General features: G+C 44.7%; 1 long non-coding RNA gene across 3 annotated transcripts; it reads right to left on the bottom strand.

Annotated features, from left to right (window-relative positions):
* Positions 1-380: 380 nt before the first annotated feature.
* LOC130520729 (uncharacterized) lies at positions 381-16050 on the bottom strand. Of its 3 annotated transcripts, none has more exons than XR_008949018.1 (4): positions 15773-16050; positions 1706-2522; positions 905-1529; positions 381-520 (listed from the first exon to the last, which is right to left on the bottom strand). It is a non-coding gene; the product is annotated as an uncharacterized LOC130520729 (long non-coding RNA). The 3 variants fall into 3 exon arrangements; XR_008949017.1 differs by having other exon boundaries at positions 381-1137; positions 1499-1529; XR_008949016.1 differs by having other exon boundaries at positions 381-1529.
* Between the last annotated feature and the right edge of the window lie 59 nt (positions 16051-16109).

Below are 16109 nucleotides of genomic sequence, written 5' to 3'. Positions count from 1 at the left end.
CCCCTGGTAAAAATGCTGAAGCATGCGTTGAGTGAGCTGATGGCACAGAACTCAAACAAAATGGCAAAAGACCTTGGCATAAACCTCAATAGAATTATGAACGATAAACTCAGTGGAGTAGAAACCACAAGTATCTTATCTTTATCATCATCATTACTTGACCCAAGATATAAAACACTCGGATTCCAAAGCCCTTCAAATGCCGAGTCAGCTGTGCACCGGTTAAAATCGGTGTGTGCGGCATTGTTGCGGAATGCACCCACTGAAGAGGACCCGCCGTCCACTTCAACAGCACAGCCAGAACCAGCTGCTTCTTCCCAAGGTACAAAAATTATAGAATTTGGATCAATAGATTTATTTGCATTGATTCATGTACGGACTAAACTTTATGTAATGTTTTATTTTAAGTCATTGATCTGTGGAAGCTGTTGGACAGGAATGCCATTGCTGATGCCATAGTGGAGGTGCAGCGTTATCTGTCAGCCCCTCCACTTGAACGATCACAGGACCCTCTGGTGTACTGGACGACAAACAAAGCCCTATACTTTATATTTTAAATAAAAATGCATAAGCACACCAGTTCACCCAAGCACCTTAGGCCCATACCCCCCACCTGTTCCTAAAATATATAATAATAATAATCATAATAATACATCAAAAGTGCACGCTTGCTGGGTCATCAACCCTTTGCATGGCTGCAGTACAACCAACCCGCCAGCAGATGACCCCCGCGTTCGAAATGATTGAAGCTTCGAATAATGAACCAATTTTCAACACAATGGTCCAAAAGGGTTCAAAGCCTCATGAAGCCTCATTTGGACATCACTAGTCACAGCCCATAACCTAGTGTAAATAACAAACAGAATGTCTACGTGCGGCAATGTATGGGGTACCCCGTCCTTACCTAGTCCCACCTGCCCTCCATAAACGCTTCCTGTCCAGCCGTGAGCGAGAGAGAGCCCCCATGAAATAAGGGAGGAGAGCCGCTGGTCACCGCTGGTGATTGGTCAGATAGACACAGGGGAGCCAATCCTAAAAGACCCCGGGAGTCCACAGGTGGCGTCAATCTTCCTCATCACCAGCACTGCCTGCCTTTCGGTGTTCCTCCAGTTCTCTCAGCCTCTAGATGGCGCCACTCTGGGAAGTCACAGGAAACAAAGAACACCAAGAACTCCCCAGACACGTAACAATCCCCCTTTTTAGCTGAGAATACAATCAACTAAAATAAGTCCAACATAATAAATTCACTCATCACTGGGGAGTAACCATAGAAATAACCATGACATAAATTTTCTTTTTCCTTTGTTTTATGTCAGTGAACAACTGTCAGACGACACCATACAACATTTAGCTTCCATTAAACTCAAATAACATCTTGGCCTAATGCCTTTAACATCATAGAGGATGAGTGTTCTGTATTAGGAAAACAATGAACATCATCAGTGTACAGTGTAGGTTTACAGACTCAAGACCTGTATCTCTCGGGTGGTTTACTCACTCGTGTTGAGCGCCTGTTAGGTTCAAACAACCTGAAACACGAGAAACACAAATGAGGCAAAGACAACAGTTTGAATTTTACTTGCAAGGAGAACGGGGAGATGTGCTCAGTTACAGATCTCCAACACGTCCTGACGCACACCTCCCGCCATCCTTGTTTTATTGAGATTAGGAGGTCCCTAGTTACAGAAGTGTTGGATCGCGATACCTTTCAAGTGTAGCTGCCGATCCGCGTGTTCTTTGAATGAAGACTTCGAGAAGAAAAGTACCAATTTCAAAATGTATTTAACAATAGAACCAATTCCAGATACAAATATTACAGAGCTCCGGGCCAGTTCATAACCCTAGCAACAACAGAGTTAATTGTCAGGGCACGAAGTCTGACAACCTAACTATCCCTTGGCCCAGTCTTTTATAGTAACACACATGCAAATTCACAATGTTCATGCAATCCAATCCAGATCCCCTGCTGGGATGGCCTCGTCCTCTTCCTCCAGTCCCATTTGGTGTTGGTTGAGTTCTTCTTTTCCATTGTTTTCCCAGGTGGCCAGATCCCATTCTTCATGCAAATGTGATCATCAACCCCCCTGATGTCGCGTTTACAATGAGTGTTTGACACCCCCTGCCTGACTGGCTCCTGAGATAACAATAGAACAAACAACAATCCTGCAAATGGAATGTCTCTGTTCTTTATTACATTTACCAATGAGTCTACCTTGCCTAACTTCTAAGAGAAGACAGAAACATATGGTGAAACACATAACAAGATAAAGACAATTCTCAACAGAAGTCAAATGTGTCTAAGGGAGGGGGAAAACACAAGATAGCAGGTCTCAAACAGAGCAAGAGACTGTAAATCATAATGGTGAGATTATACGTAGGCCTTCACTGATTTGATTAGCTTAGCTCACAAACAGCACATTCTTCTATATCAGACAGATTAAAAAAACAGCTCCTGTGTCAGGCTCTGCAGCTCTGTCTCCAGTCAATGCCACTTCTCCAACAGCCACTGCATTTCTGTCGCCCTTGACCAGAGAAGTTCAAGTTGACATATCAAGCATCATGAACATTAAGCATTAGCAAATAATAGGAAATATTAAGTAATGAGAAACAATATAACGAGAATAAAGAATATAACAAGTAAAAGCAAATAAGAGATAACTTTAATATAATGGATGTAACAGCGCCTCAGAGCCACAGTTTCAGACTCTGGGGGCTCTGGTGACTGTATGGTGGAGTCAACAATGCCCTGTAAACCCCCACAGTCATTACCACCAAACTGATCAACCTGATCAGTCAACCAATCTATGGGGTTGATAATCAATACACCACAATAATTCTAAATTCACCTCAAAGTGTGGACTTGTTCATGTAAAACCACAATATACTAAATACTGTTTCAACCAACCTTGGTTGAAATCCAAGGGGCTTTGTTCTGTGAGGGTGAAGTTTTGGTCACCCGCGCTGTTCGTTCACTAGACTCAGAGTAACCACGCAAACAACAGGAGTTCCTTGCAAGGGAGAGTCGAGCAGCAGTTCAAGCTTCCTCTGTCAACTCCGTTCGTCTGCTGCTCGCTCACCTCTTATTGGTGCAAACAGAATGTGTGTCCAAACAAGATCTCATATCTCATTGCCTTCTGACCTCTCCACCCATCTTAACGAACTTCTCTAATCTTGACCAACAGGATACATCTGGATGCTGGGCTTGGTTGTAAGCAGCATCAGTACTTTTGCATTCTCATGTTCTTCTTCTCCTGTCAACATTCCTCAACACTCAAAATCTACATACAATAGCATTTAAAGATAATACTAATAACAACAATAACAATAATTCTTCCCACATTTCCCACCTGTTTATCGTTAAATGCGTCTAGATTTTCGTCATCAGTATTACATCTTTACATTTTCATGAAATTTAAATGCATTACGTACTTCATTTTCCTAGAAACACATTTCTTACACTCAGAGTTCAACATGGGTACAGCTTAAGACATCTTAAACAGTTCTTTTACATATTGTATTACGTTGATCCATTCTTCTTCTGATTCCTCTTCCTCGTCGTCCAGTAGAGATCGTTCTTCCACCTGCAGCATAGTACTAGTAACAGCTGATCCCACGAGCCGGCCAATGCAACCCCGAACAAGAGGTACTACACAACAAGCTAGTATGGCTAATACTAGCAGTACTATCCCTATCATCATTCCTATCTTGAACAGTAGTTCCCTCCACCCCGACAGCATTTTTGTAGCCAATCTGGTGGAGGACTACCATCGTCAATCATAGCTTTCTGTAGCTTAGTTAAATTTCTCAATGCGCTATCTATCAGGTGACCATCCGCATCATTCTCTGGGATGAACGTACAACAGTAATCTCCTACCATTGCACAAACTCCTCCCTGGGGGGCCGTTATCAGATCTAAGGCCATCCTATTCTGCATGGTCATCAGTCTTAGCGCTGTCATTTCTTCCTTGACTCCTGTGAGAGCAACTTTTGTCAAATTAGTAAACACTTTCAGCCTATAATCAACCGTTTCCATCTCAATATGTTCTTTGCCACTCCTACCCACGGAAAAAGGCTAATGGAGACCTTTTCTCCATCTGTCCAGTGTTTAAACTCTTGTGGTACATCTGTGCCCCACACTGAGTCGTGTGGTTTGAACTCGTATTCATTCAAATCTTGTTTAAAACGCTTCTGTGATCTTCAGATGTACAGATGTAAAGGAGCACACAATCCTGACCAGTTTGCTGGTAGGTGTGCATACGCATTGTGTCCACATAACCACCATCCCTTATCCACTAATTGCGTACCTTTGTCTTCTGGCGTGAAAGTGGGATAGTTGCATGTACAGTTATAACCTTCTGGACACCTCTGTGTTGTTTCATCGAAGGTAAATAAACCACAGAGGTGCCGGGGGTCATCAGTACACTCCTGTTTGCATTGCTCGGAACTTTTATGCTGCTGTAAACACGTTTTCCGATAATACCGATTAGTTGTAGAGTTTGATTCCACATCTTCATTAATTCCAAGTGTGCATGCCGTATAAACAACTTTACAGACATCCTTATGTAACGACCCAAGTCTCTACCACCACTCCGTGCATAACAGATGTGTGGTTTGTCGCACCTAGCACAGGGAATCTGAATCTATTGGCTTTCCTGCCATTGTCTGTAGTGGCTCTTGGGTGCAGTTGCTGTGAGCGAATCACGTTCCATCCAACAACTTCAGTGCGAAATTCGTGTCACGGCTTAGCCCTATGTGGACAAAGCACTGTCCTTCACTCCCTGTCATCGGTTCAGCAGTTACTCGCGGTGTATGCACAGAAACTGGTAGCATAGAACAAACATAACAACGAGAATGATTCTGTGTCCGAGCTGTGAAATTAGCATAGCGCCACCATGTATTCAAACCATAAATGTGTGGGGACTCTGGATCTTGTTCTAACCATGAATGTCCTAAGTGGCTAACTACGGTGCGTTTAGCGCGCACGTAACTCTCATCCTGTCTCAGAGCATCATTCTGTCCCTGATTACCTCCCTCCTGTCGGAAGTTCCACAGGCCAAAACTCACAAGTCCTGCCATCACAGCACTCACCACAATTAGGAAGAACAACTTCATTTCCTTTTAACTCTCCTTCTCAGGTTCCGACGGGGTTCAGCCGTTGCTGGACCTATACAGGCCGTCAGCCGTTTACAGACTAACCGCCACTGCTCCCTCGCCTTCACCTGGAAGAATTTTCTGTTTCTTACAATGGGAAAGGTGTATCCACGACAGTTTCCCGTCCACTCGAACTGCAGTCTTTGTGGTCAGCTGTACTTGATAAGGACCTTCCCATCTAGGCGTGTTCCACCTCTTTCGCACAAACTTCTTCACCCACCCGGTTGAATGGGTTCCTGGGGGGTGGAATCTGTGGAAGACACAGGACTAGGCAGAACATTTACAGCATTCACACATCGGTTGAATTTCACCAGGTCGAGACAAAACATCCAGTTCTTTCCTGTCTCGTCCATACACTTCTTCAGTCTGTTCTTGATAGTACCGTTGACTCTTTCACCAACCCTGCACTCTGAGGGTGGTATGCGCAGTGATTCTTCAAATCAATGTCCAAAGTTACTCCTACAGTTTTCACTACCTCATTTACAAAATGGCTTCCATTGTCGCTCCAGATGACCTTCGGGATGCCAAACCTGGGAATGATTTCTCTACATAGGACTTTTGCCACTGTTAGTGCATCTGCTTTTGCCGTGGGGAAGATTTCTACCCACCTAGTAAATCCATCTAGCACTACTAGACAATATTGTTTACCTTCACATGGTGTTAGCTGAATAAAATCTAGAAAGACTGTGTGAAATGGATGATTTGGCAATGGTGTAGTGCCTGCAGGGGCCTTAAGGGCTCCCTGTGGGCTGTGTTTTACACAAATAGCACATTGTGAACAAATTTTTTTGAGTATGTATGAAATCCTATAGTGTAATAATGTTCATTAACCATCTGTACCATCCCTCCTGTTGAGACATGGCATGGCCCATGGCTCACTAATGCTGCCCATTTATGCATATTCCGGGGAAGGATTGGCTTATTGCCTATGGTTAACAGTCCTTTGTCATCCAGTTTGGCTCCTCGCTTCTTCCACATGGCCTTTTCCTTTTCTGGAGCACTTTGTCGCATTTCTTTCAGAATATCATTATCTGCAGGTTCTAGGCTAAATGATTCTTCCTCATCATTATCAAGAAGTGTGTTTTTATTTGCTGCAGCCTTTGCGGCTCTGTCAGCAAAGGCATTGCCTTGTGAGACTGCGTCTTTGTTGTTAGTGTGTGCAGTGCATTTACATACAGCTATTTTACGTGGCTGCTGTATTGCAGCTAATAACTTTTTTAACAGTTCTGCATGCATGACCGGTTTGCCGGTCGACGTTTTCATCCCTCTCAAATTCCATTGTTGAGCAAACACAAACAGCGTGGAAAATGCATATTGACTATCTGTGTAGATGGTAACATCTTGTCCTTTGCTTAGTTCACAGGCACGTGTGAGTGCGACGAGTTCTGCAGCTTGAGCAGAATAGGAGGAGGGAAGTGATTTCGCCTCCACCACCTCAGTTGCTGTGACTACTGCATAGGCAGTTCTAGTGCGTCCACAGTCATCCTTTCTTGATGATCCATCCACAAAGAGTGTCTGTCCTGTAGTCAACGTGACATCACTGAGATCTGGTCGCGGCAGGACCGTAATGGAGACCTCATCCAGGCAGTTGTGCTGGTGTCCCTCTTCTGCGGTGGGTAGCAGCGTCGCTGGGTTTAAGGTCGTGCAGCAACGAATCGTCAGATTCAGCTGAGACAGCAACACTGTTATGCAGGAAACGTGCGGGCGACAGGAATGCTATCTTACTTTGTAGCAGCAGTATTGACACTGCATGTGGCACTAGCAAAGTTAGCTCATGATATAGCACCACTCCTGCGGAGGCTTTTATACTGCTTCAGATGCTGCCACCACTGCTTTAACGCATGGCGGGAGTGCACAAACTACGGGATCTAGCTTGTGGGAGTAGTAGGCTACTGGCTGCCTCTTATCTCCGTGCTTCTGCAATAGAACTGAAGTCATAAAATCACCCTTGCAGTCAACAACCTGCTCAAAAGGCTTCTGATAGTCTGGCAGCTTTAACACTCCAGCACTTACAAGAGCCTGTTTTATGTACATAAATGCTTCTTCAGCTTCAGGGTTCTATGTTAACACATCAGTCATTGCTAAGGGATTATCATACATCAATGCTTGTAAAGGGGCAGTTATTTTCGCATAATCTAAGATCCATGATCTGCAAAAATTCACTAGTCCTAAGAATGACATCATCTGCTTCTTTGTTTTTGGTTTCGGAGCATCAAGTACTGCTGTTTTCCTCGACTCAAGAATAGCTCTTCCATTGTGTGTCAGAACATGGCCCAGATAAACCACTTCCTGCTTCACCAGTTGCAGTTTGCTTTTGCTTAATTATGGCCTTGTGAGGCTAGCCAGTGTAGCAATGCTAGCGTGTCTGAACAACATCTGCCTCTGTTTTTGACGCCATGAGGATGTCATCCACGTAGACGAGGATTTGACTTCCACACGGAGGTTTAAACTTAGCTAATGATGACATCATTACCTGAGAGAAGATTGTGGGACTCTCACAGTAGCCCTGAGGTAACCTTGTCCAGGTGTACCCCCGTCCTTGAAACGTAAATGCAAACCAAAACTGGCTGTCTGGATGTACTGGTACAGAGAAAAATGCATTGGATACATCGATCACCATGTGCCACTGATGTTCAGGGTTTAAGTCATTCAGCAGGGTGTATGGATCTGCGACTAAGGGAGACCTAGGGACCACTGCAGCGTTTACAGCTTGCAGGTCCTGCACCATCCGCCAGCCGGTAGATGGTGGTGACTTCCAGGACACTCTCTGATAACTCCTGCTTTAAGCAGTGAGTTAAATATCGGAACAATACCCTCCTGTGCATCAGTCTTAAGGGGATATTGTCTCTGGAATGGTCTATAATCTGATTTAGGGATTATTTTTACAGGTTCTGCTCCTTTTATAAGACCTACATCTGCAGGTCCTTCCGACCATAATTCAGGGGGAAGCTCTTTCAGCTTCTCCTCTTCCTCCTGCGTGAGGAAGATGTTTTCTTCTCATGAACTCTGGTCTGTGAGGTGTGTTGCTGGATGAGTCAGCAACCATGTTTTAAGGGGAATACGCCACACCTGGAACTGATCATTAAAATCAACCTCACCCTTAGGCCTATTGGGCAGGCTGCTCCAGTGTTTTACGTCACATCCCAAGTCTTGCCATCTTTTCTTAAGCGGTTTAGCAATAGAAACATGTGGTACAGAACCTGACACTTTGAATAGCGCTGCTGCTTCGGCGGAAAAACTTCCTGCCGTGCAGACAGCTGTCTGACCACACACATATAGGTGCATAAATACAATCATTTGTGGATCTTTAAGTTTAGCAAACTGCTCTGCATAGCTTGGTGTGCCGTGTGAGTCTGATTTACAGAATCCACCAGTGCGCTCCACGTGCATGGTTACATGCAAGTCAGCTTGATTGTGGAGTTGGGTTTCAGGCTGTAAGTATGACAGAGCTTTACCATATATCATAGTGATTGGCTCAGAGAATGGAGGGGGCTGCTTTTCGGGAATGTCGAGTGACCAATATTTACTGCACGTCCCTCCTTCTCTTACCCACAGATTAACCATTCTATCTACAGACCACATCCCTTGGGGTGTGGTACAAATCATCAACTGAAGCTGAGAGATAAGATCTCTTCCTAATAGATTTACGGGACATGTGGAGATCACGAAAGGGGCTTTAAGTGTGATTCCACTTACAGGGTCACAAACATCTACAGGAACTGACATTCTTTCTTTAGTTACGAGACCATTTGCTGATCTCACAAAAATCTGTGTAGAAGTTGGCTTTAGGAGCTATTGGATCTCTAATTACTGATTTACCTGCACCTGTGTCTACTAAGAATGTTAAAGAATTGCCTAACACGGTCAGTTGTATTTCTGGGTTGCCTTCAGCAAACAGGAAGATGGTTTCTAAGTCTAAAACATCTTCTAGGTCATCTTTTTTAAATTGGTCAAATTTTGTGCCCTGATTTGTTTTAATTGTTGTGACTTCTTTTTCCGGTTCTAGTCATTGCTGGGGTGGATTAGAACCTTGCTGCTGTCCTCTATTGTATCTCTGGTCACGTTGTTTCTTTCTACAATCACGTTCCCAGTGTCCATAATTTTTACAATAATGACACCGATCATTTTCACGGGAATTGCCTCCTCCTCCCCTTCCGCCTCGGCCTCGCCCACGCCCTCGGCTTGGGAAAGGATTGGCATTGAAAAACATGCCTGTTAATTGGTTCTTACTTTTTTGGCATTGATCCATTCCAACCAGATATTTACATCCCCATAGCCTGTAGCAATCTTCACCACATCTTCCGCAGTAAATTTACTGAAATCCACTGCTACTACATTAGGATCGGCCACTGGAGTTGCCAAAGTTGGTACAGGGATTGAATTATTCCTAAAATTAATTTGAATTATACCTTTAGGATCTTGACCTCCAACATGTACACCTAACACTATGAATAACCTATCATCACCTTTATTATTTATTATCTCCGGAAAATAATGCATACTTTTAAAGAGAATAATAAAGGATTCAACCCCTTATGATTCTGCCCTGCTAAAAGTCCTCTAGTGAATGTAATTTTTTCCCAGTTTTCTTTTGACCAGCCATGTGGAGGAGAGGCACTCCAAGCCTGCCCTGTCCACCAGTTAACATAATCCCACCCTGGACACATTGCCCCAAAACGTGGCCCATAACCATTTTGGCAAATCTGATGGACATTTCTGTACATACATAAGTAAACATCCATGTTCCTCCAATTTCCAGGGTCTCTACAGCCACCTATAACCTCACATAAATCAAACTGAAATGTTGTATCACTCCCTTTGATGTAATCAAGAATCACCCCTGTGTAACCCAGACAGATGTCTCCCACATTGCCTTGAGATCCTCCCCACAACGCACACAAAAGTAGAACTTTAATCATTGTGCCGTCTCCTTTAGATGTTTCCGAATCTGTCCAAGCGTTCTCTGTGGATTATCTGCTGGGGTACACTGATTCCAGTGATACCAGGTGTCACCTTTGCCCTTCAGGCGGACAGCATGTGAGGTCCGCTCTACCACCTCAAAGGGACCAGTCCACCTAGGCTCCGACCACTTTCTCTTGATGACTCTCAGGAGGACCCACTCGGCTGTGTGTGGAATTCCTGGATCCTCACTGGATGTGGTTGCTGAAGTTGCCTGTTGGGAGAAAACTGAGAGAGTCGCTTTTAGTTGATCAAAATAAGGTTTATATTTCAGAAAAGGTGCTGGGCTAGCCAACGGATTTTCTGCTCCTGGTCCCGGAAAGGGAACACCCCGCTCGAGCTCAAAGGGGGTGAATCCTGTCCGGAAGCTAACAGAGCTTCTTACTGACATCAAGGCAATTGGAAGCGCCTGTGTCCATTTCATTTCACTGTGAGCACATATCTTGCCAATTTTGCTCTTCAGTGTTTGATTCATTCTTTCTACCTTCCCTTGTGATTGTGGATGATAGACAGTGCCAAATGCATGTTTAAGGCCCAATGCTTTTTCTACTTCTTGTAAATCTTTATTTTTAAAATGAGTTCCATTATCAGACCTAGTTCGTTTGGGGAAACCATGTGTTGGAATATATTGATTAATCAAAAATTTAATAACACTTTTTGCATCTTCTGCTTTTACGGGAACCGCCTCTGGGTAGCCAGTGTATGCATCCACTGCCACCAAGAGGTATCGGAACCCATTGACCCTGTCTATCATATCAGTGAAATCTATAATTATTTCTTGCCCTGCCATGGGGGCCACTGGAAACTTGCCCTCGTGTGGTCGAATTGTTGATTTCACATTAAAGTGTGTGCATATTGAACATTCTCTAATATAATTTTCTACACTGGCTGACAAAAATGGATGCCACCAATACCGTTTTCGCCTGGATACCGCATCATTTGTGGTTTCCCGCAGTGTGTCAGGCCGTGGGCCTCTTCCAGAACAGCATCTACCAGACCGGGCGGGAGAACAGGTCTGCCGTCTGGGCCCCGCCAAATTCCTTCAACTTTCACAGCCCCCCTTTCCTTCCAAACTGTTTTTTCATGTGGGGAAGCTTCTTTCTAGAGACCTTAAATCCCTTTTCCCACAAATGCATAAGGAGTGCCTCTGTTGCCCACAAACAAGACTCAGCTGATGTAGCCGCCAATAAAATGTCATCAACATATTGAATCAAGACCACCCCTTCTGGTAGGGTGAGGTCCTTCAACAACTTCCGTAATGTCTGATTGAAAATACCAGGGGATAAAATGAATCCCTGTGGTAAACGTGTATATCGTAATTGTCTGCCTTTATACGTGAAAGAAAAGATGTCACGCATAGCGGAGTGAAGTGGGAGACAAAAAAATGCATTAGCCAGATCAATACATGTGAACCATTTATGGGAAGGAGACAAAGCTGATATTGCAGTATATGGGTTGGGAACTGGCACTGTGGGTGTTGTCACAATAGAATTAATACGTCTCAAATCATGAGCCATCCTATATTTCCCTTTTTCCTGCTTCTCAACTGGCAAAATCGGAGTATTGACATTTCAACCTATTTCAACCTAGTGCCGTCGCTCTCCTTGTCGTTTCTTTCCACACATTCGGAGTATTCCATGCTGAAGTGGAATACTCAAGAACCCCAGAAATTAACAGCCCTTCTATTGTTTCCTGAATGCCTTCCTCAGCTGGTGGTCTGTGTTTATATTGACTCTGCCAGACAGGGTTGTAATCCGAGACACTGAATGTCACTGGCTCAACAGTAGAACACAACCCCACATCTGTCGGGCCAGAGGACCATAAAGTTTCTGGAAGTGCATTTAAAATTTGTGCACTGTCCGGATGATCAGTCTTTTCTCTCCCATGAAACCTCTGAATCTGTCGATGTTGTAAGATTACTGAGTTAGTAGTTGTATGCATTATCTTGTAACTCTTTTCTGAAGGAGAATATAACAGGCCAGGAATCTGAGTTGAGCTCCAATCTGTGACACTCATTAACCTTTTATCATAGGACCAAGGTCCTTTGCCTGATGTTCAGCATGGATGGCAAGGGTAACGTGGGGACACGCTTCCTCACCCATCTCATACCACTCATTTTGTTCAGCAGTAAGGTCAACCTGCGCAGCCACACCCTCAGGCCCCACAACAAACACGGTGATGTAATCATCCAGAATTTCCTTGTAACTTTTCTCTAAACGCATCCTGATAGACCTCATTATTCTCACGGTCATAAAATAGAGTGACATGATAGGGATCAACTGGCGGGGCAAAGGGACTCAGCATCGACAGCCAGGGCCTCCAGCTCTGAAACAATGCCACAACCCCGACACCAGGTGAGGTCTCAGGCTCAAGTTCTCCCCAATAAATGTCCGCCCACACCCCTTGTTCTGGAAAGGGTGTCACACTCATCAGCATCTGTCCCTTCACACCTTGGTGTGGAATACAGCAATTCAATTTCATTCCATTAGGAAATTGCACACCACCAGACCTTTGTCTCACACAGAATAGCTGCTCCTGTCCTCACCAGGAGATCTCGTCCCAACAGGTTGATAGGGCAATGTGGTGAAATGACAAAGGGGTGCAACACAGTCTGTCCAGCAAAACGAGTCACTAATGGCACAGAAAATGGCAGTCTCTCCGGTCTCCCTGAGAACCCCACAAGCTCGACGGTGTCAGATGAAATCAGCTCCGGTGTTAAATTCCATGAGATAGTGGAATAGCGGGCTCCTGAGTCAACCAAGAAAGAATGTCCTCTTCCCTGCACCGTCATGCGGACGAGGGGGTCTGCCAGTGCCTCGTCCGCGGGGGCCCCTGGGCCCCATCACTGCCACTCATCGTAGTGCCAGTTTCCTGCTGGGAATTGGCCTTGTGGAGCAACCTCAGGATTTGGAGCACGATATTGAGGTCTTCCCCTTCCTCTGTTTCCTCTGTTAGACTGGGGGAAGAAAGGAGGGTTTGGGCCAGGTCCGAATGTTGGAACACCGCGCTGGTACATCCGGATAGTTGCGATATGGACAGTTCCTTTGCCAATGACCATACCCTTTACAGGCGTGACACTGATCTCGGCCATAGTATCCACCCATCGAGCTGTATCCCTGCCCACCGCGTCTCCCACGCATGCCTCCCCTAGGACTCACCCAATGTGGGTTTATAGGTACAAAATCTTGCTGCGGACCTAACGGATCTGGCTGCACCTGCCGAGGAAACTGCTGAACCATCTGTTTCTCTTCCTTTCGTTTATCATTAAGTTTTTCCGTGCCTCATCTAACTGCATTTTTAGGAGCTGTTCCTGGGCTGTCATCACCCCCTCTTTCTTTCCCTGTTCTTTAACTTTAAATGTGTTGATGTGGTGAGAGAGATGTCTCTCCCAGACTTCCGCTGTGCTGCCTGGAAGGTCATGATTTCCTTCCATGGCTTCTTTCACTGACTGTGGAAGTCCTAAAATTATTGCCTGACGGAACAAAGTGGTGTGTAGATTATCTGAGCCAGGATGGCACCCTGTGGCACACATCCATTCCTCTTTACACCTCTTACCTCGTAAGGAACCCATGTGCCGACTCACTTTCCTCCCACTTAAATCTTAAATTCTGCATTGCTCCTGGAGATACTGGAAATATCTGTCTCATAGCTTCACCAACCCTGGTTGCACAAGGGCCAAAACGTGCAGCATTAGGTCTGCCTTTAATGCCTGCTGCTACTTCAACTTTATCCAAATCCCAGAGAGACACTTGTCTCCCTAAAATTCCTCTAAAGTCTCCCACCGCCAGCTGCATGCTCTGTGTTAAACTGAAAAGGGTAGACATCCACTTGCCGCCTCCCTCTGCGGGTGGGGCATCTTATCCACCAAACAATTAATGTCTGTGATAGCAAATGGAACATATACTGGTAGCTGTCCTCCTCTTTTCTGTATCAGAGGGGCCTGGAACTGCGGCCTTCCTAAAACAGGCCCCTTACTCCGCGTGTGTATTCCTATCTGACCCGCCTCCTCATTATTTATGGCCCCTGTCAACGGTTCACCTCTATAGTCACACTCACTCTCTTCCCATGATTCTAATTCATATGGTTCTGTCTGAGCTTCAACAGGCTCCTGAACCTCCAATTCACCAATAATGTAGCCGGAATTTTGTAGGTATCTGTCTTATTCTCGCTCTCCTCTTTATCACTGCCATAAATCAATCTTGCCTTCTCCTCCCTGCGCTCAGCCCTGGCAAATCCTCCTGATGGATCAGCTCTTTTCACTTGTTTTGTTTGATTGCTAAATGTTTTAAAGACGTTTAACGCAGATTTTTGACTGTCCTGTTTTTTAAATATAGTTTGTTGGGAGATTTTAGGGCGAACCACCTGGGCTTCTTCTCTAAATTCAATTTTTCCTAAGTTATCTTCAACCTCTTCCTGTCCCTGTTTGATCCTTCTAACCTGTCTCCGAAGTTCACCCACTGTCTCACATAAATCCTCTATTTCTTCATCTCTATCCACGTCTAAGTGACCACTGTTAATAGTCAAGACTGGCAATTGATATGGGGGTGGGGAAGAGGTAGTAGGTAATGATGGGTAAAGAGTGGTGTTAAGTGTCAGTGTCTGGTTTGGATCTTCTAATGGAGGCTTCTCTTCATTGGGCACTCGTGTAACCCCCCTTGCTCTGCAATTGTGCACCGCTGCACATGTCACAGCCACAACATGTATCCTTCGGCGCTTATCTTCCAACTCCTTACCCTGTTTTTGCCACGATTTTCCTGCTATAAAACCTAATTTTGGATTATCAAGATGATCCTGTAATATAGTGTGAATTTCTGACTCCCACTTACACAGTGCTTCAGCTAATTAACCTTCACCTCTGGAGGGGGAAGTATCTTCTGCTTCTGAGCTTCCTTCCACAACTTTTTTATTGCATCCAATTCTCTTCCCTGTCCTGTTCTTTCATGCCACTCACCACCTGATCAAGAGTCCACTTCCACTGTTCTTCTTCCACAGACCGAGGGTAGGGAGAACATTGTCCCTGATCCCAACACGCTTTACCACATTCCAGTTCCATCTTTAACTATGCTCCCAAGTGAGATTGAATGTGAATGACTCCAACGGTCAACTCAATGCCTCAGTGAAACAAGCTTCTAGATCAAACGTCTTTGATCCGGTTTCACTCTGGGGGTTAATTCCCAAGGACAAAGAGCCTTTTAATTCACGTTCACTCTGGCACTTTTCCAACCCACACAAAAACACAAATCTCGGGCGTCGGGAGTGTCCGTCCCGTCAACTGCGCTCCGAGCCCCAACCCAATTCTTTTTCATATACAGTGCACTGCATACAGCAATACAGCACTGTACTAGTTACGGTTTACTCTAACCGTACTTATTTACGGACTCGAACCGTAATTACTAACGGACTCGAACCGTTATTGCTAACGGACTCGAACCGTTTCTATTTACGGACTCGAACCGTAATTGCGAACGGACTCGAACCGTTTCTATTTACGGACTCGAACCGTAATTGCTAACGGACTCGAACCGTTATTACTGCAGTCATTTCAATATTTTCTATATTTGTATCTGGAATTTATAACTAGGACACTTCAATTGACAGTGACGACAAATTTTTTGGAAATTGCCAATGTGCAGAACTTTTGATTAAACAGGTGTCTGCTTACCTTTTATTAGGGATCCCTTTGTCGTCAGTTGTCTTCCGAAGTGACCGTTGTTGAATTCTTTGCCTCAGATGACTTCTCTGTCTTCATCACGTCGGGGTCACCAAATTGTTGGATCGCAGTACCTCTCGTGTGTCACTGCCAATCCGCGTGTTCTTTAAATGAAGACTTCAAGTAAACAAATGTCAATTTCAAAATGTATTTAGCAAACAGATGTATTTAGCAACAGAATCAATTTAAGAAACAGAATCAATTCAAGATACAAATATTACAGAGCTCTGGGCCAGTTCATAACCCTAGCAACAACAAAGTCAATTGTCAGGGCATGAAGTCTGACGAC

The sequence above is a fragment of the Takifugu flavidus genome, unplaced genomic scaffold (assembly GCF_003711565.1).
Source record: "Takifugu flavidus isolate HTHZ2018 unplaced genomic scaffold, ASM371156v2 ctg496, whole genome shotgun sequence".
Classification (NCBI taxonomy): domain Eukaryota; kingdom Metazoa; phylum Chordata; class Actinopteri; order Tetraodontiformes; family Tetraodontidae; genus Takifugu; species Takifugu flavidus.
The sequence above is the reverse complement of the archived record's forward strand: the minus strand, read 5'-3'. Positions and strand labels throughout refer to the sequence as shown.